Source organism: Amblyomma mixtum, chromosome 2 (genome assembly GCF_055824585.1).
Source record: "Amblyomma mixtum isolate Tamu chromosome 2, ASM5582458v1, whole genome shotgun sequence".
NCBI lineage: Eukaryota > Metazoa > Arthropoda > Arachnida > Ixodida > Ixodidae > Amblyomma > Amblyomma mixtum.
Genome location: NC_143013.1, coordinates 56,934,358 through 56,958,767, shown reverse-complemented (window position 1 = coordinate 56,958,767; position 24,410 = coordinate 56,934,358).

The following is a 24,410-nucleotide window of genomic DNA, read 5'->3' as shown; positions in this document are numbered from 1 at the left end:
TGGGGGCCTGGAACCAGCAGGACCAATCCAGGGAGGCTCCCGGACAGCCGGCGGGCAGCGCGGCGCCGGGACGGCGATCCTCCAAGGGGCGGCGCCTCTCCTAACTGCTGCTAAGCAGGACGCCGCGCAGAAGCGCCGCTGAAGGCGGCTGAAGTAGACACGCCGCAGCACACCCAAGTCACTGATTTCCACTATCATCTTCGCGCTATCTTCCGATATCCGATATCTTCTAGTAACCCAGTGCTGCTTCAACCAGTTGCTTTCACACACTGGCGCCCCTGCTCCATGATGTAAAACACGCGTGAGTACCCCGACCATGTTTTAATTTCTACTTCCACCGCTGATCTGCATCCTTGCGGCCGAAAGCTGGCTCTTCACAGTCGCGTGTGATGCCTCGTAACCCGCATATCTCTTACTGTGGGGTTCATGTTAAGAAAAATGTTTGAGGCTTAGCTTAGGTTAAGCCTAGTCAGATGCGAAGCATATTGTCGCCGAGTTGCATATCGAGCACGCCGCTTGGCTAGACGTTCTTCACGCTCTTCATCAGTCTCTGTAGCACGCCGCAACTTTTGCTTCTCATTCCAACGAGCAGCCCTGTCTCCAGGAGGCAACGCCGCGTGGAGCTGACGGCATCGACAACAAAACGTCATCATCATCATCCTCGGTGAAGTCACCACCCGGGAACAAGACTACGCCCCCACCGCCACCGCCCAGCGGCAGGGACGCTGGCCACTTCCCGGCGCTCAAGACAAATGGCGCTGCCGGCGCCCGGGCATCAGCGTCTCAACACGGCAAACAACAGGTGAGCAGCTGGGCTGAGATCGCCTCCTCCTCCTCCCATTCCCCCTCCTCCCCAGTTATCGTCTCCGCACTCGATGCGGAATACAAAAAAATTACCGACGATTACGTTACTTCCTAATGCGAAATTTGAGCGCAGCAAATAAGCTGTTTCACCTTTTCGATAGATTGAGGCAAAGAAATCGAGCAACACATGTATGCGCTATCACAGAATTTTTTTTTTATTTTTCACACGTATTCCTTTAACAAAGACTCCACTAACAGTTCTTGACAGTCATGAAGGAATCTTTGTGGTCGGAGAAATAGACTGATATATGTTCGACTTGGTACACCAATGCTTGATTCTCAAAGACGAGATCTATACAAGTGCCTCGCGAGGTTGTCACAGCCGTGGGACGCGTTACGAGCGAGAGGAACGGGATGTTCTCCCGCATAAGTGTTAGGAAATTGCTGTTTGTCTTTATGTCAACATTAAAGTCCCCCACTACTAACATCGGTGTGGTTTGGTTTGGTTTATGGGGTTTAACGTCCCAAAGCGACTAAGGCTATGAGAGACGCCGTAGTGGAGGGCTCCGGAAATTTCGACCACCTGGGGTTCTTTAACGTGCACTGACATCGCACAGTACACGGGCCTCTAGAATTTCTCCTCCAAAGAAATTCTAGCCGCCGCGGCCGGGATCGAACCCGCGTCTTTTGGGTCAGCAGCCGAGCACCATAGCCGCTGAGCCACCGCGGCGGCCTAACATCGGTGTGGATCGATGGACGGTTAATGCGAGTTGCAGGAAGTGCACGACGTCTTTCGTGAGTGTGGTAGGGGCGAAGTAGGCAGCTACTACCAGCAAGCCGTTGGGCAACTTTGCGGCGCACAGTTCGCCAACTTCATGTGACGTGCCAAACATTTCGACTGGTATTGCAGAGAGACCTGTGCGCAAGTAGATAGCGACTCCCGCCGCTCTGTTGTGGTCTCTGCGAGCACCACAGCAGTATAGGAAATCTATGATTTCGAGAGGCTCTTCGGGATCCATCCAGGTTTCAGCAAAGCAAAGTACAGAGGAATGGCGCAGAATGTGATCGTGGTGTACGTCCTTGGCATGTGCGGCAAGGGAGCGTACGTTAAGAATGTCGTTGTGAATGATGAATCAAGTGCTGCCAGCGAATGACGCGTCCATTGGCTGTCTGCGTGTGTTACTGATGTGTGGTTAACATGTTAAGCTTCGCCTGTAAGAGTGGAACGCGACAGCGTCTTGCAACGCTGCCAGGGAGTCCACAGAACGCCATCGCCAATTCGGCTGTACGCCTTGCTGGACGGTAAATTTATTTTTTGAGGAAAGGAAATGTATCTCTCTCGCATATCTGGGTGGACACCTGCACCTCGCCGTAAGGGAAAGGGGGAAGATGGGAGTGAACGAAGACGCCGTATTAGCTAGACGCGCCTTTGTTCATTCCAAACCATTCAGCTGGCATTACGGAGTGGCTAGCGTGCTCGTATCGCACTCCGGAGACCCTGGTTCGATTCCCGAACTCGACCAATTTCGTTCTCGGTTTTATTGATTTATGCGGTCTAACTAGAAAGGTTAATTAGGCTATTTCATGTTTATATTCTTGCATTTCTATCCATCGTGTTCTGTCATTAACCTGTCAATTGTTGGAACTGTCTAGGATGTTCGACACAACGTATATGAAACGAGCAACGTCTTACTGAGTGGGGAAGTGCGTGGTGGTGGAGGGAACGCGGCTTCGTACTTATTTTTCAGCAGCGTCTCCTTACGCGGACGCTGTTGTCGCTGCGGCGCGCGTCTTTCTTTTCTTTTCTTCTGACCTCTTCATTCTCCTCTATATTAATTAGGCTAATTGATTAATTAAGCAATTAACTAAACTCAGTCCAACTTAGTTGCAGCATCACTATACGATCCCTTTGATTGGTTGCATGGTTACTAGCCAAAGTACAATTGGCCCCATTTGAAATTCGCGCACTGTGACGTCACGAGCATTTCGACCAATTGAAAAGCGTGACATTGGGGGCGGAGCTGGTTACGAGGCCGACGCCGACGCCGACGCCGACGACGACGCGAAACCCAGGAACGGACGCCAAAGAGCTGCGCTCTAAAACAGATCGACGTGCTCCGGGCACAGAATGAGCTTTTGCTCAACAAAATTCAAAATTTAGAATCAAAATTGGCGTCCGCCGCTCCGAGCCCGCAGAACTCGGACGCAATGGAGAGCGACGCGGAGATCTCGCCTGCCCTCGTGACAGCCATCTCCGCGATGGAGGAACGTTTAACCTCTAAATTACGATCTATGATCGAGACCGCCATGGACCAAATCTTGACCAAGGTCAAATCTGCCATCCCCGCGGTAGTATCAAAACACATATTGGACAACCCCCGCCTCCTCCGTCGGACGGGGCCCATTAGGGACGTATCCCGTCCTTCAAAATTCAACCGTCTGATTATTGATTCGGACAATGAGGACAGCTGCCCCGCTCCTTCCGTCATCACCCCCTTGATGGCGCAAGTAGCTGGCTCTGAGGCAGCCAATCCCTCCTCCTCCCCCCCAAGAATTTTAAATCATGGCGAGACACCTTAATCAAAGGAGTTCCGCCATATCCAATTCGGCCGTGTCAACTTCAATAACACAGTGGAACTGTAGAGGCTTTAAGGACCGCACTAAGCGGGCCAATTTCCGCCTCTACCTTGAAACTTTCGGGTCCTTACCAGCCGTGGTTGCCCTCCAAGAGCCAGGCCTGGGCGCCACAATTTCAAATTACACGACGTTCCAACAGGACCCCGCGTCTTGTCTTCTCGTTCACAAAAACTACACAGCCAACCTAGTGGATCTCGACCTCCAACTAGAGTACTCTTATGTAATGGTGACCCTCCTACCAGCCCGCCGCAGGGACCCACCGTTGCATATACTCAACGTGTACTGCTCTCCCAAACTAAAGCGAGTGACTTTTGCGGACCTCTTTAGCCGCGCGCTAAGAGTAGCGGGCCGCGATCCCCTGCTGATTGTGGGCGACTTTAACGCTCCCAGTCAGCAGTGGGGGTATCGCAAGGAGGAGTCGCGCGGGCGTAAGCTGGCGGAGCTTGCGTCCACGTTGGGCCTCACCCTCCACACGGACCCTGTCCACCCAACCCGGCTAGGAAATTCCGTGACACGGGATACGTGTCCGGACTTAACCTTCACTCGCAACATACGACACGCAGACTGGCTCAACACCGAGGAGACCCTCGGTAGCGACCACTGCATCATTAACACTACACTACGCACACGCCCCCTCAAGCGTCCAAGAACACAAGCCCATATCCCAGATTGGACGAAATTCAGGCAAAATTTTAACTCACTTGATAATACACCCATTTCCGCGCAAGGCTACACAGCATGGTCCCAACAGCTGCTGGCACACCTTTCCTCGCATGAAACACACATCCAGCTCTCAGAGGCGGTCACGGACGTGGATAACCACCTTCTACACCTCTGGGAAGCCCGTCGCAGCCTCGTCCGCCGTTGGCGACGGCAGAAACACAATAGAAAGCTTAAAGCTCGAATTGCCGAGCTTACCCAGAAAGCGGCAGAGTACGCGGCCCAACTCGCCGACTCCAACTGGGTAGATAGATGCAACACGGCCGCGCGACAAATGTCCAGCCGAAACACGTGGCGTCTCTTTCGAGCCCTAATCGACCCAACCCAAACACGATCCGAAACACAAAAACATTTGCAGCGAGCACTGCACGCTTTTCCTGGCAACACGACTCAACTGGCACAGAAACTTCGGGACCAGTATCTGTGTACAGCCCAAGACCCCCGTGGATCTGCGTACTCTTATGCAGGCAGAGAGAACACGGAGCTGGATCAACCTTTCCAGCTCCATGATCTGCGGGCGGCTCTCGCCAAAATGAAACGGGGCACTGCGCCAGGACGGGATAAGGTCACCGTCAAGCTTTTGACGAACCTGCCCGACTTGGCATACCAGTCCCTCCTGGAATACGTAAATGCGATTTGGCGCGGGGACACCCCTCTGCCAATCGAATGGAAAACGGCTTTGGTCACATTTATTCCTAAAGCTGGCAAACCAATTGACACAGATAACCTCCGCCCCATCTCTCTCACCTCATGCGTGGGCAAACTAATGGAGACGATGGTGCGGGATCGGTTATCTACATATCTTGAACACAAACAAGTCTTTGCGAGCACCATGTTCGGATTTCGCCCACACAGATCCGCACAGGATGTCCTCCTGCAACTCAATCGGGAAGTCCTTGACCCCCTCGAATGCCCCCATAATGACCGGGTAGTACTCGCCTTGGATCTTAAAGGGGCATTTGACAATGTAACACATGAGATCATACTCACTAACCTAAGTCACACCGACTGCGGCCTCAACACATTCCAATACATAAGCCAATTTTTAATGGATCGTCAATCCTACATTCGAATTCAAGATAGAGACCATGGTCCTTACCTACTCGGCACGCGGGGAACCCCTCAAGGCGCGGTACTTTCCCCGCTGCTCTTCAATCTGGCCATGATGCACCTGCCGGCCCAGCTGAGTGGTGTCGCCGGCGTGCAGCACGCCCTGTACGCTGATGACATCACTCTGTGGGCCACGCAGGGCAGCACAGGAGACATTGAAACCAGCCTGCAAACAGCGGCGACGATAGTAGACCGCTACGCCCGCCGCTGCGGTCTTCAATGTTCCCCTCAAAAATCGGAATTTGTGCACCTCCGCCCCTCACAGAAGTGCACAACTAAAATATCTCTCTCTCTTGAGAGTGGTCCCATACGCGAAAGTGATGAGATACGGGTACTCGGACTCTACATCCACAAACACAGGCGGCCAGACACTACATTGGCCAAACTCCGTAAGGTGGGGGACCAGGTGGGCCGCATGGTCCGCCGGGTTTCCAACAAACGCGGAGGGTTACGAAGTAAGGATGCCTTGCGGCTGGCAAACGCCTTCGTAACTAGTCGAATTCTCTATTCGACTCCTTATCTCCACCTACGGAAACAAGAGGAGGACTCCCTTGAGTTCATCCTTCGCAAAATTGTTAAACGTGCCCTTGACCTCCCTATCACTACTTCAAACAGCCGGCTTATGGCTCTTGGGGTGGTGAATACTTTCCGGGAGCTCCGGGAGGCGCACCTTACAAACCAGTACACGCGCTTGTCGCTAACGGAGTCGGGTCGCCGCCTTCTTGCTCGACTCCATATCCAACACACCCCTCCAATGGAAGACAGGTTTCGCATCCCGGAACTGTGGAGACGTGCCCTCCACGTGCGGCCTCTTCCAGCAAACATGTCACATGAAGACCATAATGGTCGGCGCCTGGCACGAGCGGAAGCGCTAGCCCGATATTATGGCAACAAAACAGGTGTATACTACGTGGACGCTTCCGGCCCTCACCACGGGGGATGGTACACGGTCGCGGTAGTTCACAACAGCAACACAGTTAACGGCCTAACTTTTAGAGCTCGCAGTGCAACACAAGCAGAAGAGGTCGCGATTGCTCTCGCGGCCTCACATTCCAATTCAAAATACATAATCACCGACTCGCGAGGGGCCTGTCGGAACGTCGAACAAGGCTGCACTCCCTTCCTAGCCTATCGAATATATCAAAATTGCATACGGGATACGGACCCCGCACACCGTTACCTCATATGGGCCCCTGCTCATCAGGGGTTGGCAGGAAACGAGGCAGCAGACGCAGCCGCCCGCGCGCTCTCTCACCGGGCTGTTTTCTCCTCCCCATCCGATCAGGAACCCGATTTTAATCCGGTCTATACATTCAAAGATATTACAACATATTATCAAAATTGTCATCGCCTTTACCCTAGCCCATGTAAAGGCCTCAAGAAGGCGGATGAGCGGCTCCTTCTCCGCCTTCTCACCAATACTTTGCTGTGCCCGGCAGCGCTAAAACATTTTGACCCCTCCTTTAGCGGCAGCTGCCCACACTGTAGTGCAGTGTCTTCTGACACTTATCACATGGTGTGGGCCTGCCCCTCCAACCCCGCTATTCCCCCCATCCCCAACCCAACCCGGGAGGACTGGGAGGCGACCCTGCTCGGCTGCCACGACTTACAGGCCCAACAAGCCTTAGTCGGGCGCGCCCGGGCGGCGGCAACCGCCACTGGGGTCCCATACTAGGGACCTCCACCTAGTGTTTGTAAGGATCGGTCCCTTACGGGCTGATCCAAACATACCTCCAGTTCATTCGAAATAAATGTTTTCACCACCACCACCATCCCGTGTACGCCTAGCAGAGGCAGGCGCACCCCCTTGTATACCGCCGTTCCAGCATCGCGTGTTCACTACAGCGCACCTAGCGGCAGAAGCAGGAAACACATTGGTCGCGGCGCGAGCTGGGGCCCCGTTTCTCCTATGTCGTTACGTCACGCATCACGTGGTCCTCCTTGGTCGCGACGCCTCGCGCGACGGCGCGAGCTGGGCCCCCGTTGGGATGGATGGATGGAAAAAACTTTATTGTCAATAAATTGGTGTTCTTGACCCTTACGGGTCACTGGGCGCCGTGGTAGATCCTTGGTCCAGGATGCCGCACTTGACTGCTGCCATCGTGGCTCGGCGCACAAGGATTCGTTGCGCTTCCTCGTCCTCGCTGGCCAGCAAGTGCTCCCACTGCATCACACTCGTTTCTCATCTGCTGTGACGTCACGCACCACGTGGTCATCCTTGTTCACGACGCCTCGCGCGACGGTGCGAGTTGGGCCCCCGTTTTTGATCTGCTGTGACGTCACGCATCACGTGGTATGACATGGAGGTCACGAAAGGTCAATGGTAACTACACCGCCGCGCTCGAGGAGCTGGGTTGGGCTATTTTAGTATGCTTCGCATAAAACCATATATGACATGACGGTCACCCCGTGTCAGCGCGATATTCAGCGACAGCTGTAATGCGATACGTTGTGGTTGAGAATATGAGCCCGACCTCTTATCTCTGTAGTTCTATGGCGCTGTTTTAAGTATTTACGCACCAGCGCATACCGCTCGGTCGGTCGAAAAGCCGGCGGCGTCGAAGTTGCCGGCAGCGCTCGTCGGAAAAGATCGTACCATGCCAACCGCCGTCTACCGCAAAAAATTCCAGATGGTGTAATACCATTCAGCTTTTCGAGCAGCATAAACTTAAAGCTTGCGGCAGGAATGCCGCCGCGGTGGCTCAGCGGTTATGGTGCTCGGCTGCTGACCCAAAAGACGCGGGTTCGATCCCGGCCGCGGCGGCTAGAATTTCTTTGGAGGAGAAATTCTAGAGGCCCGTGTACTGTGCGATGTCAGTGCACGTTAAAGAACCCCAGGTGGTCGAAATTTCCGGAGCCCTCCACTACGGCGTCTCTCATAGCCTTAGTCGCTTTGGGACGTTAAACCCCATAAACCAACCAACCAACCAATTCGAACCGGCGTCCTGTAATCAGGGCTTCGGGTGTCCGCAACAGTTACTGCAACTTCCTTTCCTGAAAACTAATTTTCCTTTCCTTCATTACGGCACCTTTTTCTCTCCCTCTCTTCTTTCACTCCCACCTACCTTCCTTTCCTTACGGCGGGGTTCTGTTGTCTACCGAGATGTGAGAGATTTATGAGATTTCCTCTACTGAAAAATGAGTTGCGTTCAAAGCTGTTTTCAACGGGCAAGGCGTCGCGCTGAACGGGCGATGGCGTTCCGTGGACTCCCTTGCAGCGCTGCAACACGCTGTCGCGTTCCACTCCTTAAGGCGAAGCTCAACACAGGCGTAGCGCCTTTGTGTTGTGGGTGTTTGTTCTCTCCCCTTTTGTCCATCGTCCTGGTTTTGCGCTACTCTTATGTTATGCGAAGCTAAGCTTCTTCCAATTTTTTCTGTGACATGTGCTGAGCTAAGGAGTTGTGAATGAGAGCCACTGAAGATGTTGACAGCGTTTGCTGACACTTGAGCCTCAGTGCTTTTGGCAAAGTGGGAATATTGTGCAAAAGCTAGATAAAGCTAGGCAGCAATATGACAAGTTGAACAGGATCTAGTGGTTGGTTCGAATTGTGTGGTATATCCTTCGGTTTAAAAGCTTCCTCGGCGCAGACGACGTTGAGTGCTGCGGATGGAAATTTTAATAAGCGTAGGTGCGATGGCGAAGCAGGACAAATGCGCTAAGGCAAACAGAGAAACAAAAGACACGACACAGCGCTGCTGTTCGTGCGCCGTTCAGAAATCCGCAATAATACTATGTTGGATTGTCTCGCCTGCCAGTTCGTTTCGCTAATTTAGCTACTGGAAAGTGTTGATAGCATAAAGTGGCGCGTTGAACCGGCTTGTTTACCTCTAGATATCAGCACACATCACATCAGAATAGGTAAGCAACACAAAACACCACCGTGGCGTAGTCTCATGCCCACATTTTGGACTAAGAGAGAAGTGTACATTTAGGAGAAATGAACAAACGTTTTTCATGTGAATCCATCGAAACACAGACGCAACATAAATGTGCATGACCCTCGATATTTCTCGGGCCGACGTAGCCGATGGAGCAGCCTGAGCGCATACATCGGCGATAACATATTTAAATTTGTTGCTTTTGGAATCTAACAGCACATTTAAAGTCTTTATGCTGAAACTATCACCGCGTTCATAATTTTGTATAGTTTCTTTGGGTAGTTTTTGTTGTGTTTGAGAAGGAGACAATGCTACAGCTTGCGCGTGACGCATAACCATTGTGCCTATTCGGCTGGTCATTGCAGGTGTTGTTCTATGCCTATGTCTGCGGAACAGAGTTTAGCTCTCAGACAATAACTTTGCTGTCTACGTCAGAATCGCGCACAAGGGCCGCGCTTGTCCTTTCTTTTTACTAGGAAACTAGGTCATTGTCTGGACATAATTTTTATACCATGCCGTTCCAAGAAACGTTGACGGGGTCAAAAGTAGAACCTCTTCCTGCTTTTCCATTACATCCGAAACAATGCCTTCTTAGTCGCTATGCGCAAAGTTCTTGAAGGCACCCATAGTCAACCTAAGACAAGTCCCCTTGTCGAAACGTTGGCGCAAGAAACCTGAGGTTTTCCCCTCCCTTGTTCATTTTCTGATCGTCAAGGACCATCTACCGCACCCTCTCTCTACCTAAGACGCTTTAGTTCGTCGAGAGTATTCGCGGAGAATTAAGGCGGTGAAATCGTCTTTTTCCGTACACAGTGGCTGTCACTGCAGTGCATGCGATGGAAAGAAAGTTGCCTATTCTTTTATGGCAATTTAGCGCCAAAGGCACAGTATAAGAGAACAGCGCAGTGCTCTATAATAACGTATCTTGATCGTATTATTTGCATTTTTCGTACCTTGATGTGCCGTAGATTTTTTATTAGAGAACAAAAAAAATCAAAACATATAAAGGGACAAAACGGGCAAGGGCATCGAAACTCCGCTGCATTATCAGTAGACATCAAAAATTCAAGGTTAACTTAAGCAACATTTTTCACAAGTTTTTGATGCAATTGGAAAATGAAGTGCTAAAACTCATAATAGTGCAAAATTTTGCGTACAACCGACTTTTCTTTACTATATTTTGATCACACTGCCGCAACTGGCGGCCGCCTCTGACGTCAAGACCTCTTTGCTGCTCCGGCGAGACTGCATTCCCTGAAACATGTGACCGATAGTAAAGTAATCTGTGCACACTTTTAGTATACTCTTCGCTTTTTCTTAGATGACCTCAGTAATGAATATTTCTGTACGGCCAAACAATTGCAAGGTACCGCTACGTCCAAGACCGGCACAACAGCACTGCTGCTCAAAGTACGCATTTCATGCGTCATTCGTTTCGGAGAGGTGGCAAATTTCGAGGATGGTGAAATTTTGCTTTAAGGCCATCAAGGCTGACCTAGACTCCTTTTTCCGGCGAAGTTTGAAGCGCAATCTTCACTACTCTATGTAAAGCCAAGGGCAAAGTGTCTGGAGATTTTTCCTTCATTTGACCTTCCGATAAAGCAAAGGAATGCAAGTATGGATAATTGGCCCCATTGGACAGTGGACACCTTAGTGGCGCTTTAAGCTACAAAATGAATGAACAGAGGGAGCTTCGAAAGCAAAGGAAAGGCGCATAATTGCACCCCCCCCCTTCAACTGTGGGCACCTCACTCGCGCTTTAAGCTACGAAACCGATGAAGAGCGGAGGAGCGGCAGCTTCGAAAGCACTGGAAATGCGCATAATTTACCCCCTGGGACAGTGGACACCTTAGTCGCGCTTTAAGCTACGGCACGGATGAAGAGCGGCAGCTTGTAAAGCAAAGGAAAGGCGCATTACTGCCGTCTTGGACGAGTGAACTCCTTAGTCGTGCTTTAAGCTACGTGGCCGTAGTGACAGATACACGCTGCGTGCGCATTGAATACGTTGTGGCAGAAACGCGGCACTGTGCGCACGACGTGGGGAGGACAAGTGGCGTAAACAAATTGGTTATTTCTTTGCTGCTGGCTATGCAGTTCACAAAATGCTAGATTCTCGTGGAATGTAAGGTGCCTCCATCCAGAAGTCGGGGATGTTAAAAATCGACTAGCCCTACACCCCTCTACCCCGCCCTCCCCCTCCTTTAAACGCCAGAAACCTGTCTAACGAGCAATTGAGTGAATGGAGCGTATTCCTTCCCAGTAACGGAGGCATGTGGTTGGAGTGTCGGCACCACTGCGATTATACGCCATTTAAGAAAAATATTAAGCGTTGAGAGAATTCAGCAATCCGGCCTTAGGTACTGCCAGATCTCGCGAACAACGCTTTCATCAGCACGAAAGCAAGGCTCGACGAGACAAGAATGGCTCACAGTGGAGACAGCACAATATGGGCTACCTCGCAAGAAAATCAGCTGGACGCTGCATTCTGTATTAATACCCCGATTGATCATTGGCCCAAATGTCCGCTGCGCCCGGTTATCAACTTGCCGAAATGGAGGGCAGACTTAAGAGACAGAGACTTGCAGAGAACTGTGCTTCAGTGGCGGTTAAGATGCAAGACAAGCTTACTGTACGTCAATTGGAGAGGCCTTTGTCCTCCAGCGGACGTAACTGATTATGAGGATGAACATTAAGACTGAGCTACCTCTTCACCTCGATCGTAACAGCGGAGGCCATGATTCGGAGCACTGTAACGAGTTTACGTGCAATGAATGGATATTTCTAGTGAGGATCACATCTGTTTAAATTCTTACCGTGCCTGTTTATGGTACATTTATCAATGGCGTTGGCACACGTAGCAGTATTTTCGTAGCAGGCACGTTCCGCTCAAAGAAAAAGGGAGGTTGGGCGATGGTGTACGTAAGAACTGGCGGAGGGAACCGGTCCCTTGTATCGTCCTGGCCTTTGGACTTTAGGGCCTGAAGGCGACTGTCTATTCGACTTCCTAGACTAGCATGCTTGCTTTTCGACGTGCTGACGCCATAGAGGGAATTTACTGAACTGTGGGAATAAATAATGCTGAAGGTTATTTACTAGCGGACGGCCGCGAACGGTTTCATACCAGTGAATGCGTCCAAACTACATACCTACATTATTATCTTGCAAACAACAGTTTCTCGCACGCTGTGCGAAGGTTGTGCGAAGTAAATTGATATTCAATGTCCCCAGGCATCTGGTGAATACATTGCAATGGCAGAGGATTTATTTCCCTTAGTAGAAAAATTATTTTTTTCCTTCACTCCATTCTCAGCTCAAGAAGTTCATGTGAACCTGTGACATCACAGGTTCATGTGAACCTGTGACATCACGCGACCTATGCTTTTGTTACGCTTCCAAATGGACTGAGAATACGAATAAGTGCTAAGATACGGTGCGCAGGCGACATGACTTTAGCTAAGCCAGCAAAACCGCTAGGGATGCGGTCTTGCACGTTCAGCTCGGATATCAACACGCTTTCGACTTTCCTCTCTGAATGAAGAATATACACTTCCACTGGCATGGCGAATACATGCGCGTCCCATGGGGACATACTTTTCACTAATATCCGTTGTGGACTCCTCTTCTTTGCAGAAAATGACGCAGTAACGATCTGATATCACGGTGGACACCTTAACCTCAGCCACAGCTGACATTGCGAAGACACGGTGGGAAAGAAAGACGGAAAACAGCGCAGTGCGGGGATGAGGGGAGGCAGGAAGGTGGGAGTAAAATAAGAAACAGGAAAAGAGCTCCAGCGGAGCCCTCCACTACGGCGCCTCTTTCTCCTTTCCTTCTTTCACTGCGTGCACTATCTTTTGCTTCACGGCGCTTTTCTTCGTCTTTTGAAATCTTCATGGATGACTCCGACTAAAGTTGTCGGCACTGAAATCGGATAGGTTGCTCATCGACGCTTGGGTTCAGTAACGCAAGGATGACATATTCCAGAACACGCACCACACTGAAACTACCACCAATACCCCTACCCTGGACACGCACGTAGCTCACATCCGGAAGGCCTATTACAGCCTGCGGGAAGGCTAGAAAGGCAATAAACTTAACAGAACACTAAACAAGCGGTTGGCCGCGCTGCAGGCACAAATCCAACAACATTCTGAAGAGCTCTGGCGGTCGAAATGTTGACAGATATGTGACGGCATGCCCAGTAACCTGTCCACTAAACGCGCATGGCAAGTTCTCCGACACCTCACTGACCCCACAGGCGCCAGATCAGGAAAGAAACACCACGTGACACGCCTCACACACGAACACATTGGCGATCCCGACGCACTCCTAGACACACCTCAAAACACATGCACCTCTCCGGGTAGCCCCCCCCCCCCCCCCCATCTGCCTCCCTACAGCGAACAAGCCAATCCCACACTGGACACAGACATTACGGAGGTCAGAGTGGCCCTCCTGTCTCTCCAAAGCTACTGCGCACCTGGTGCAGATCATATAACAACTCTATGCTCCGTAATTTGTATGCCCAATTGATCTCCCATATTACGCAGTGCTTCAACTAGTGGTGGAGGGAGGAAATTCTCCTGCAGTCCTGGCTCCACGCGAATGTAATATTCATACCCAAGCCCAACAAACCACTTTCACTTCAAAACATTCGCCCCATTTCGCTGATCTCATGGCTCGGGAAGCTCTTCGTGCACATTGTGATAGCGAGACACAACACACATGGCAGACAACAATCCGTACCTTCACAGCATAGTGGGATTCCGCCGCCTTCTATCCGCACAGGTCGTCATGCTGCGACTCACAAACATTTTCGACCCACATCTTCCGCAATCTTGTCTTTGGATCTCTCTAAAGGTTTTGATCACATTGAAAATCAGGCGATCATGACTGCCCTATCCCCATCGAATGTTCATTCGCGCGCGTACACCGACACTCAAGCATTCCTCACTGACCGCACGCTGAGATATACTTCGGCCCTCTCTCTTCTCCCTTCTACACTCTTCAGAGTATCAGCACCCCTGAAGGCTCCGTCCTTTTCCTTATTTAGCATCACCCAATCCCCTCGCCCGAAACCTAGCAATTATACACCGCCTCAAGCACACCCTTATGCCGACGACATCACGAAGTGACGATGCCATAGAGAATGTAAGGGATCGGTAGTGTACGCGGGGTCATCGGAACGCGGCTGGGGGCGCTCAAAGCGAAGCGTCTCCTTTCTCGGAACGCGGCCGCTCGCGAATGCGCCGGGAAATACGGGTGTGCCCCCGCCCCGCGGTACCGATTCGCGCACGTGCTGGCACGAATGTGTATTTGTGTTTGTTTTTATTTTTATTTTGAGGTGGAGAGGGTGATTTACCCTACAGTAGTTGGAGGGCTGGCCAGGCTCTCGATAAACCAATCATGTGAACATTGTAACATGATTGGAAGCCAACAAATGTGGGCCGGGCCTTGAGGTCTTTAAAACCAGGCTCCGGCGCCATAAAAAGGGTTCTGCGCTAAGGTGAGATGCTATGCATCTTCGGCTATGCCGAGTAGGGGCCTCCCCTAGTGTTAGCCAGTTCCACCTTTTTGTTGTTGGTCCATTGCTGTTTAATTTGTCTCCAGTGCCTGAACTTGTATGCAATGTAAATATCTGTACGTAAACTTCAAGCATTCGCCTTACCCCTGCATCTCAACTCATCACAAGACCGTCTCTGACGGGGCACCCCTGGTGCAAAGGAACGCTTCAGTCTTCAAGTGAACAAACCGTCTCTGGCGGGGCACCCCTGGTGCAAGGAAAGAGAACCTGAAATTTACTGAGAACATCTTACAGGAAGCAGTCAATCTCACCCCATAAATACGCATGGAGCACCGTACTGTCTTGCTTCGTGGAGAAGTACGAACTGCTCCTTACCCGCACCAACAACAGCCACTCACCCTGCTCTCCCATTACCATTGAACTGATTGGGAACCCGGTACCGGAGGTAGGCAGCCACCGCCTATTGAGACTGGTAAAAACTGGCAAAAACACCAGCACGCTGAAGAAACTCAGAAGGGCTGCAGGCGCGATATCGCACCAGATCGACAGAGTGTCTGATCACCATAGGGCCATCAAAGAGCGCGACCTCTGTCGCCTCATTCATGCCTTTGTCCTCCCTTAGCAAAAACTAATACGTTTGGAATATACGGAGGTCTATTTAAAATGTATTTTAAACATATTTTATATTCATGAATGCACTAAAAATATGTAGGAAATACGTTTCTGAAATTTCATGCTTGGTATTCGAAATATATTTTTAAAATGTGCCAAAAATACCTCACTTAAAGCATACTTCGAGCACTTTTCAAATACATGAAAAAATATGCATGCAGTTTTAGCATCTTGTCAGTGTATTAAAAGTGTATTTTCGGAAATATGAAATTAATTCATCGAAAGTATACTTCAATTCTAGAAAACGGGCAGCCCTTGTAAACGTATATGTATGCAGTTTTAGCATCTTGTCAATGTATTAAAAGTGAACTTTCGTAAATATGAAATTAATTCATTCGAAATATATTTCAATCCTAACAAACGGGCAGTCCTTTTAAACGTCTTTGCACACTTCTAGCTGCCATGAACAGTCGAGTGCTCCAAATCGTGTTTCGGGAAATGGCATTTGCGTGTCGTCAATGTATTTGAAGTGTACTTCCGTAAATACGTAATTAATTCGTCCAAAGAACACTGAAATTCTAGCAAATTGGCAGTCCGCATTAGCATATTTGCAGCGCACTACAAGCTGTCGTTGAACAATCTAATGCTCAAAATCGAGTTTCGGGACATCGCATTTTGGTGCTGGCCATCTATTTAAAGTGTACTTTCGTAAATACGCAATTAATCCGTCTGAATTATATTTAAATTCTAACAAATGGTTTGTCCGCGTAAACATATTTGCATTACACTTCAAGCTACCGTGGAACAATCTAGGGCTTGAAATGACGTTTCAGCGAAGAGTGAAAACTTTCCCTTTCTTGTCAACCTTTCGTTTATGGTAACTTCTAGCAGGAAGGTGATCACCACTTATACCCCTGCTACACGGGCGCTTCGAATGCCTTCCAGCCGAATGTCATCTAACGATGCTACATGTGTTCTGTCTAAGGGAGTGCTTGAAGATAATATTACGCCAATGAATATTAACCGCGTCAGCATGAAATTTCCAAGGGAGTGCGCCGATGAGGACGACTGCACTCATACTGTTGTTTACATCGCTTGTTTACATAACATAAAACGCAATCTGCGCTTTGGTTCTAATAAACAATCTGTTTTCTTTTTTACTGGTTGTACTCGTGATTGTTTACGCAGTGCTACAATGTGTGGGAAGCGATGATGCGATCGCACGCCTGAGAAAGCCGGGTTGTTGGCATCGCACAGGACTGGCGCTTCTCGCTTCTTGTCCCGGCTTTCTCCGACGTGACCAGTACTTTTTTTTAAACTACTTTATCCAGAAGTATGTATGGCGACTGTTCGCTTCAACTGAAACGGCCTAACTTGTTATCCACAAGCTAGCGACGGCGACGACTGCTGCTGGCCGTAAAGCACGGCTCGGCAGTCTGGGTCACACCGGCGATTCCCGTTCATCGTACGCGTGCCCTGCGATGTAAGCAATAGTTGATTTCAGGTCACTGTTGCCAAAACTACACCTGGTGACCATTTGCATTCGCTAAAGCTTGTTATTCGCTCTTCACAACCGCCGAAATCACAGATCCAACCCTGCGAACTCGCTGGGCCTAGTCGTCGCGGAAGGGAACAGAGCCGTCGTCGATTGAAACTGATTTGGCAAGCGCTTATCGCTGGTGAGTGTTCAGGTATGCACACGTGAAATATAGCCGTTCGTTTCGCTCATTTAGAAGCGCGAGCATGCACACACCGGCGCCTCATCACCGTGCTCTCGCTCAGCCGCCGACAAGGCTGACCGTCCGCCGACCGGATTCGTCGGTGTCGTTGGCCTGAAAAACGTGTCCCTCTAGAATCATATTATAGTAAACTAGATATTTCACTATAATTACATGCTGTTGTTCAGCGTGATATATACTGTCGTTGTCGGACTAGTGTGACCGCCGTCGTCGTCGTCGCTGTACACTGAAAACGAGCTGAGGCTTTCGAATGCGTTTCGAAAGTGTCGTGCAGCACCGCGGCAGTCCATCGAGTCCGAATGTCATTCCTATTCTCGAATGCCATTCCACTCAATGTCATTCGAACATTTCCGTGTGAGAACGTGATAGCATTATACCAGCAAAAGCGCCTTGGGTACTTCTGGGTCCGAATAAGCCAGCGGAAAGGACCCCGTGTGGCAGGGCAGACCGGCTCCCATACACGCCCATGTATCTGTTGGTTGACAGTTCGACTCCTGACCTGTGCCTGACGCAAGTTTCAACTAGCAATTCCGTTCTCAATTAATCCCAGATTCGAACGCGACCAGTAGGGTACTTCTGCGATAATTTGGAAGCCCACAGTATTTGCGCAAAAAAAGGTATCACCGTGCAAAATAGTGCGTCGCTTTCGCTGGGTATATATACGGCAAGCCAAGTATAGCGCTTGTCGTAGGATTTGTTGTTTGCTGTGTCGCTGTCGTCTTGGTATGCTGTATGTAGGTATCTGCCGTTCCCATTCAATCACGTGACCTTATAATATCAGACTCCTGTTGATTAATGATATGTACGATTTGTTCTCCAGTTGATGAATTAACCCGTGTCATTCCACGGAGCCCGTAAACACATTTTTAATGTATTAAATGTATATTTTTAGTATATTTCTAATGTATATTTTTATTATATTTTTAATGCATTATAAATATGCTAAGCGGGCAAAAATGTACTTTTCACGTATTTTTAAGAACGTTTAAAATATTATTCCTAGTATACTTAGAAAGCATTCGTATTGCAGTTTAAGCATAGGGACAAAAAAATGCGAAATAAATATGAAATTAATACAATACATTTGAAATGCATTTTTAGCACATCCTCTTTTCGCTAAGGGCTAGACCATGTGCTCTACACTACCCCATACCTCCAACTATACAAATACGTTATAAACGCCTTGGATGCTTTGATCAGCAAGGCATTCAAGGTCGCGCTTCGCCTTCCCCTCAACACACCCAACACACTAGGCCTGTTCCTCCACAATACGATCGGGAAACTCGTGGCGGCCCACCAATAGGCCCCATACATCAGGCTCACACAAACCTCCACAGGCCGGAATATACGGGTCTCCCTCAGAGTCAGAATACCGGTCAGCGACGCAACCCTCCTCCCCATCACTCCACCCCTTTACCGGCAGCTGCTTATCAAGCCGCTCCCGAGAAATATGCACCCGTCCCACCAAGGGCAGCGCCGTAGAGTCCGTGCGAAGGCACTACACCCGAGAGTAAGGCTCCGAGTCGAACGCTGTAGGGGTGGGCGCTGACTGCATGGGCTATGAAGCGACCGCAGCCGTGATGGACTCCTCTGCATCCGTTCTTCTCACACTACATCTATACACCTCCCCAGAGCCTACAGGGGGAGCCGCCATTGCAAATGGCATCAATCCCACGGAAGCCCGGTAGATTTTAACAGACTCTAAAACTGCGATTCTAAGTTTTGCGCGAGGCCGAGTCCACATCGCTGCCTTTGACATACTGGGCTCGCCCGGTGCACCCCCATCAATTAATGGGGAATTGATAAGAGTGCCTATGGAGTCCGAGATTCCCGGTTAAAAGCCACACCTTTCAGCGCAAGGTTCTTTAAATCGGGCTCAGGTGGCCCCGGATCAGCGATTCACGAAGGAGCGCATTCACTCATTCAGAGAGGTGACTCAGGCCTACAGAGCTTCGCGCCAGCTCTACCCCGCGCTCCACACTTCCCTAGATAATAAACACGTATCACTCTGGCGCAGACTACAGACACACACTCCCTCGTAACCCTTTACCCTGACCCACTTTCGTTCCTCCTTTTCACTCCTGCCTGCACTCTATGCCCAGAACCCTTCGCCTCCTCCATCCACATAATCTCTCTCGGCCAAGTGAACCCTTCAACGCGGGGCCTAGAGTACCTCAGGACCTGGGAGGAGTGGGAGACCCTGGGTCACTCGGAGAACCCTGCATGCAGACAATCGATACCGACCGGGCCGCAGGTGTTATGAATATTAGAAACATAGACACTTAAAAGCGGTGGGGTGGTGCGGGGTCCAAGGGCTGTGCTCAGAAATTCTTCGTGATAATAAATTTTTTTCTCTCCCACTGTATCCGTGTACCTGCTTTCGCAGGGTCATTATTGTAAGTGACATTAAAATTATGCTTAGTTGAAAAACGCTATCTTCTCCGATAACGTGAACGGACACTCACAACAAACGAAAAAAAAAACATTCTTTGATTGCCGTTTCGGCAACATCTCGCAAATGTAGCGGGTTCTAGAGGAAAGCCCCGACGCTTTGAGGAGATGAACGGTTATAAGGGAGGAGACATTGGAACGAATGGGCAGTGAGGTGAGAAGGGCGATAAGAAGGGAGAGCTTAAGGGTGGAGAGAAGTGCGCGACTCGGGCGGGCGCGGGAGAGACGGAGGAGCTGAGCCGTACGATGGGCCTCCGTCAGCTCCGCAAGGGAGTTGTGGACACCCATGGACAATAGCCGAGCCGTCGAGGTAGATGTGGGAAGGGATAGGGCCGACTTATACGCTTGGCGAATAAGTCTATGGACATTGTCCTCTTCGGTGCGAGAAAAGAAGAGATAAGGAAAAGAATAGAAGTGGCTTAGCCCAAAGGCCTGGACCTAGCGGCGGAGGTGGGGTTCATTCATGCCTCCCTAAGAATATGCATCCTGAACCCTACCCCTCCTGCAGGGCAGCGCGAGGCTCCGCGCTCTGGCGCGAGTAAGGACGAAAACCTGCCGCAGCTTATATTGATGCCGCCCCATAAAACTGCTACCCAGCCCATACCCATGCAGTCACTGACAACTCTCTCCAACCCACTCTTACTGCCTGAGTCTGCACTTCGACCTCTGTAGACGCCGAGGAGGCAGCTATTAAGACGCGGGTTCGATCCCGGCCGCGGCGGCTGAATTTCTTTGGAGGAGCAATTCGAGGCCCGTGTACTGTGCGATGTCAGTGCACGTTAAAGAACCCCAGGTGGTCGAAATTTCCGGAGCCCTCCACTACGGCGTCTCTCATAGCCTTAGTCGCTTTGGGACGTTAAACCCCATAAACCAAACCAAACCAGACCAAACCAGCTATTAAGGCGGAAGTATTTAATACCTCATCGTTGTAAGCAGGAGTTGTCGGAAAAAATGTCACGCTTTTCAATTGGTCGAAATAGTCGTGACGTCACAGCACGCGAATTTCAAACGGGGCCAATTGTACTTAAGCTAGTAACCATGTAACCAATTAAAGGGATGGTATAGTGATGCTCCAAGTAAGTGGGACTGAGTTCAGTTAATTATTAAATTAACCAATCAGCTTAATTATCTTGTAATCAGACCACATAGGTAAATAAAACCGAGTACGAAATTGGTCGAGTACTCGATTCCCAACGTTGGGAATCGGACCAGGGCCTCCGGAGTGCGAGACGAGCACGCTACCACTCCGCCATGCCAGCTCGATGATTTGTAATGAACAAAGTCATGTCTAGTGAATACAGTGTCTTCGTTCGCTCCCATCTTCCTCTCTTCCCTTACAGCGAGGTTCAGGGCTCTACAGAGATATTCGAGACAGATACGTCTCAATTCCTCAAAAACCAATTTATCGACGAGCAAGGCGTAGAACCGAACGGGCCATGGCGTTGTGTGGACTCCCTGGCAGCGTTGCAAGACGCTGTCGCGTTAAGACATTAACCACACATCAGTGACACAAGCAGGAACACCGCGCTTAAGGCTTCCGCCTCACTGCATTTTTGGTCAACAAAGTGCCCCCTTAATTTTTTGCCTTTGCGATCGGGCAGACCTCCGCGGAATGCATTTTCATTGACCCAAGCCTGTAGACTAGAACTACACGGTTGGACGGGTGGCATCATCGGTCATCGGCATTTTACGTTCAGACACCGTCCCCTCTGGCCCCATCAAAGCAATCTGGGTGCTCGCTCACGCAGCCCATCCAGGCAACCAGGCGGCTAATTGTATCGCTCGCCACTCGACCGACCGAGCAAGCCCGCCCCCGCAGGGAATGGAGGTTAAGCGGGACGGGCTCCTCACGTACCATGATATTACTTTACATTACAGCCCCTCTCGTCTCACTTACTCCCCTCCGCGCAAATCCATTTCCCAGCACAGCAACGCTTGTGGCGCCAGCTTCAGGCCCACACCTTTCTTACCCCCCGCGCGTCTTGCCCTCCACCATCGCGGAGCGTACTCGCCGGCCTGCCGCTTATGTGACAGCTCAAGAGCCGACTACGGTCATATTCTGCCCAGTACACTTGCCTACAGCCTCGTGGCCCTTAAACAGTCCGCAGCAGTGGGAGGGTGCTTTGTCCAGCACCGAGCCGAATCTCGAGCTTCGGCTGGTGACCTGGGCAGAGGACGTTGTGACTAGGCGCGGCTTGGACGCCACAACCGGCCGCCTGAAGGCCGCCCGCAATGCTGCTGCATAATTTTCGTTTCTTTTTGGCCTTAAAATAAATAAAAGTTTTTCACCACCACCACCGACGGATTGGAAGCCTTCCGCTTTGTGGAAGGTGTCTACAAATTATGATCTTTGCAATTTTGGCACAGTAGTACCATTGGGCTCTGGTCGTCGCGGAGGCTCGATCAATAGTGCGCTCGGCTATTGAGGCGTAGTATCTGGTTTCGACACTGACCGCTGCGGCCCTGTTTCGATTGAGGTGAAAGGCGCCCGTGTGCTTTTACTCTTCCCCTGTCTCGGAATAGTGGGAACGGCGTTGGTGAAAGCCTCCGATTTGTTTTGAGGATAGGAACGGCGCAGAAACTGTGGCTTCAAGGTGGACACCCAACCTCAAAAGCGTTAAGCGTACCGCGTCCCTCTTAACGTCTTACAGCTGCCGTCCTACCGACTAAATGGCTTAAATAAAGCTAATACAGCTTTCTATAAATCAGCAACTGCTAGAGGTATAAAACCTTTTAGTAAATGCTGCAAACGGAATGGATCTACCAGGCTTTCTAGAAACGGTATTACGCGACAGGCACGAAATTGAGATTGAAAGCGCCGACCTCACTACAACCTCCATGGCTATGCAGTTATGTCACTGACGCGCAGTACAAGGGCTGTTCGCCGATTTTTCAAGACACACTTCACGCATGCTGGCACAGAAGTGAAATTATGTTATAACTATAACTGCCTCAGAAATTTTTTGCCACTGAGACAGCGGGTTTCTTCTTTTCCCCAGCGTACTGTTGGCTGCCGAAGAAATTCTCACTGCAAGTTCTATCGTGAGCAAAAGAGACCCCCCCCCCCCCCCCCCCCGGCACAGGCCAAACCATGCCCCATTACTTGCGGATATTAGACTAGGAAGCACTCTGTTGTTTAGACCGACGCAGTAGGTGAGTCTCAAAATCATATGTGCTGTGGTAGCTGGCGGCCGCATGTAATACGGCCTGGTTTGGCACGTTATGAGCGGGGTCTTGACTTTTCTCACGATATCACACATGCACAGAGTGAGCAGAGCACTGTGAGGTAGCTTGTAGAGCTCCTGTGGAGGATAGAATTTCCTAGGATATTGTATTGCGGGGCTAGACATTACCATTTACGATTTCACTGGGTTTTGTGTTTAATTGCTTTATTTTGTCACACTATTGAATCGAAGTTATCGCAGGATTCTTGTTTTGAAATGCAATGAAAAAAAAAATGAAGCAGGGAAATACAGCAAGAGCCAAAAAAGACAGTCAGATTATCTGATGGTATTTATTCTTGCGTCCATAAGTACGATCGTCTCTCTTGTCCCACGTTCGTAACCGCACGGTAGTCTTATGTTGTGCAGGTTGTATCAGCAATTTTGTACTTTTTGTCACAGAATGCGTCGTATACGTGTTCACATGTAGTGGAGTAGTAATCCTCAAGCTTTGAAGTTTTTTTGTAGAGGCGACATTCATGGTGCCCTATTAAGAAAACGAAGCGCATGATTTTCGGCTTCAAGGTAACCCGATATTCAACATACGAAACGCTTCAAAGGCTTACATTTATGCACTGGCGTAGGTTGTTATGCTGAATGAAATTATAATTGAGCATACACCAGCCAGAACAGCATAGTTTTTAAAAATTGTGATAGTTAGTTGAATGAATAGGGGTGTAGACTAAAGCCGTCTCCCCGATCATTTTCGACGGGTGGGAATAAAAGTTATTTCTCTCTCTCTTCTACCTGATGCAGCCAGCTTTTAAAGTCAAGCTGGAAGAATCAGCTTTTTTGTTGCACGTGGGCATCGCGCGAAAAACAAACATAATAAGTAGACAAAGTCTTATAAAATTTTGGAGAGAGGGAAAACTCCCAGCGGCTTGGAAACATGCCATCGTTAAATTCATCCCAAAACCGGGCAAAAAGCTCGCGCTCGAAAACCTCAGATCTATTTCACTTACATCTTGCATAGGAAAACTGATAGAGCACGTCATACTAGACAGACTCGACTCTCACATGCACAAAGAGAATTTATATCCACACACTATGATTGGATTTAGACCACATTTATCAACACAGGACACGATGCTCAGACTAGCAAACGAAGTCCTATCTCAGGAGCAAGAAAGGAGCACCAGGGCAATCCTAGCTCTAGATTTAACAAAAGCGTTTGATAACGTCAAACACAAAGCAATCCTAGAATCTCTTTCACCGTGGAATGTGGGCGAAAGAGCGTTTAACTACATCAAGGACTTTCTCTCCGATAGAACGGCTAAAATTCAAATTGGCGCAATCAAATCCGACACCTTCAGTTTAGGAGACAGAGGTACGCCGCAAGGATCGGTCCTCTCCCCCTTCTTACTCAATATAACCCTCATCAAAATGGCATACGCACTCGCAAAAATCCCAGACCTAGAACACTCTCTGTACGCGGACGATATCACCCTTTGGACCACCAAGGGGAGTATCGCCACGATACAAGATACGCTACAACAAGCGGCAGATGTAGTAGCAGCGGAGGCAGAAGCCGCGGGACTCGCGTGTTCCCCCCAAAAATCTGAAGTCCTCATCCTACGCCGAAAGCGTCAAAGGAAAAATAAAGCGCCTGAGATAAAAATCTACGCGGAAGGGGCAGCCATCCCAGAAGTGGAAACACTAAGAATCTTAGGAATGCTGATACAGTCAAACCAAAAAAAAAACGACACGTTAATT